This window comes from Oreochromis niloticus, linkage group LG15, assembly GCF_001858045.2.
Source record: "Oreochromis niloticus isolate F11D_XX linkage group LG15, O_niloticus_UMD_NMBU, whole genome shotgun sequence".
Classification (NCBI taxonomy): Eukaryota; Metazoa; Chordata; class Actinopteri; order Cichliformes; family Cichlidae; genus Oreochromis; species Oreochromis niloticus.
In genome coordinates, this window is record NC_031980.2 from 17,835,153 (window position 1) to 17,837,736 (window position 2,584).

Genomic DNA, 2,584 nt, shown 5'->3' on the forward strand with positions numbered 1-2,584 from the left:
CATACACTGTGCGATTTTTGGCTCATTTTGAGCCGAGTCTTTCAGTCATGCGACCGTTTTGGTGATCGGCCCGAGTTTTGCCTTCATCGTGCATCGTGTTGTATACATGGGGTAACAAGAAGCGATTAACACCTCGACCAGCTCCCGATCATCAATCGTTTGGTCATAAGAAAATCAAGCCTGTTTGAAATCCTGTCGGCCATCGTGAGGGTCACTGCAGCCTCTCACACTGCGCACGCGCAAACACAGAAATGAAGGCGAAAAGACGGAGCAGCACAGTAGTGCAGCATGTGATCTGGACACAAGCGATGAAAGCACAACTTGTAGAACTTTTGCAAGCTCTTCCGAGCCTTTTCGATGTGTCCTCACAAAATTATCACGACCACAACAACCGTGAAAATATTTGAATGGACATTGCTGCTCAATCACAGCTGCCTGATCAATATTTTTCATTAGCAATTTAGCACAGTTGATGGTGGTGGTGTGTGTGTCTGTGTGAGTGAAAGACAGAGAGGGAGAGAGAGGGACAGATTGATGCTTAGTGTGAGCACTCAGGTCGCATCAGAGCATCGGGCGTATAGTGCGAGACCCTGCATCGTGACCTACGAACTTCTAACCCCTGCGAGTCAATCGTACAGTTTGAGCAGGCGCTGAATAACGCCACTGAAAAAATCGCACAGCGTATGCCCAAGGCTCCGCCGATGCTGATGGAAATGGACAAAACGTTAAGAAACGCAAAGCCAGAGGAACAGACTAACACACACTAATGCTGTTTTTGACTTCTATTTATGCCCTCAGTAGGCGTAACCTAACGGCCGCACTTCAAAGCACGGCCGAACTTCAAAGCACTCAGCCTTTTGACGCGTCATGTAATCTTCCTTCTAATGGCGCAACTCCTCCCACTCATTCATAATCCGACCTCCGCGTTTGCACTCGTCCTACAAGAGCTCCCAAATTTGAACATCACTGATGTTCATCGGATTTACAGAGTGACGACAAACCCCGTCAGCATGTTAGATAAAGGATTTAAGTTATATGCTGCATCATATATACACAACTACGAAGGTAAGAAAACGTAAATTAACCGACAAAGAAACGTTAGCTAACGTGAAATGCAAACACTACGTTACTCCGCTATGTGTTTCATTTGATGTCAATTCTCTACATTACATGTTTCCTTAAACGGTGTTTATAGTTGAGGTTTGACTAATGTCACTTTTGTTGTTAGACACTTTTATAATAGCGTTAGGTAGTTGGCTAACTAAGCAGGTAGTTAACTACCCAATGCTACTCTTGCTACGTGTAAAGTATATATGTTTAAGACGTGTTGACATGAGTAGTACAGAAATAATGCTAATGGTTCTTGTATCTTTAATCAGTGTCCAAAACAACACAGGTTGACAGGGGGGGTCGGTGTGAGAGCCCTGTGCTACAGGTCAATGAGGAAGAGTGAGGCACCACACAGACTAAGTGTAGGCAGGAAGCTGTGTAAAGTTGTTAATCCCTGTTCAGTGGGGTTCAGTTCATTTAAGCATTAGTTAAGTTCATTCCTGAAGGCCCATCAACTTGAATGTTTTCCTTGTCCCCCTGCTTTATCACACCTAATTTGACTAGTCAGATGTGTTTGGGTGATCAGAAACAAATTTACACCAAGTTAATACTGCAAATATACACAATCTAAGTTATTACAGTTATCAAGGATGGTTAAATTGTTTTAATAGGGAGAGAAGGAAACACTAAGCATTCAGGAGGGTAAGCCTGTAGGGGTCAGTAACCATAACACTGAACTATGTTCCTGTTTGGCTCTTCCATGAAGATGATGTTACATTTTTAATTTTAGTTCTTTCTTCTTAGATTAAGCTTCTGGATTCATCGCCAGTGCTCCTGTGTGGCAGGTGCTGTTATGTGCAATCACACAGTGGCACTGCTCTTCCAAACAGCACACTACTCACAACTCAGAGTGCCGGTTGTCCCCTGTGCATAGCTGCACCGAATCTGAACAGCAATGGCACAAGCCACGGACAGTGGTAATTTAAATAAGGTTAAAGTTTTTGAATTAGACCATGTTTACATATGAACAGCAACACCATCCATAGTAAATGTGTCTTCTGTTAGGGTGTGAAGCCAGGACCTATCAACTCTATGATCTTCACTAAGCCGGTACCAAATAGGATGGCCCAGACTGGAGTACGGTAATTAGATTTGTAAAATTTGGTTTCCTGTGTTACAAATGCATGTTGCTATTTGTTCATACATGCATGTGTCAGAATAGGTATTAATTTACATACATTACACTTTCTGAAGACGGTTAACTCAGTCATGTACATATATACATCCCAGTCTCTAACTTATGCACCACTGTTTCACACTTTTTAGTTTAGTTGTTGTTCAGTATAATAACCTTCTTCCTTACATTATTGTCATTGATGTTTTCTTTAGGAGTGGATTCTACAGAGGCATTGTGGGTCCATTACCAGATCCCTGACCTGACAAGCCCCTTGTGGAAAGTGCCTTTGGGCTGGTGCAGGAGGGCAGTGTTCTGTCATGTCAGCAGCCGGTTTTGACAACCCGGTACATCACACTA

General features: G+C 43.1%; 1 long non-coding RNA gene across 2 annotated transcripts; it reads left to right on the top strand.

The window, feature by feature from the left end:
* Positions 1-825: 825 nt before the first annotated feature.
* LOC109194727 (uncharacterized) lies at positions 826-2,584 on the top strand. 2 transcript variants are annotated; one of them, XR_002056488.2, is made up of 4 exons: positions 826-1,065; positions 1,855-2,027; positions 2,116-2,192; positions 2,440-2,584. It is a non-coding gene; the product is annotated as an uncharacterized LOC109194727 (long non-coding RNA). The 2 variants fall into 2 exon arrangements; XR_002056489.2 differs by lacking the exon at positions 826-1,065 and adding an exon at positions 1,374-1,472.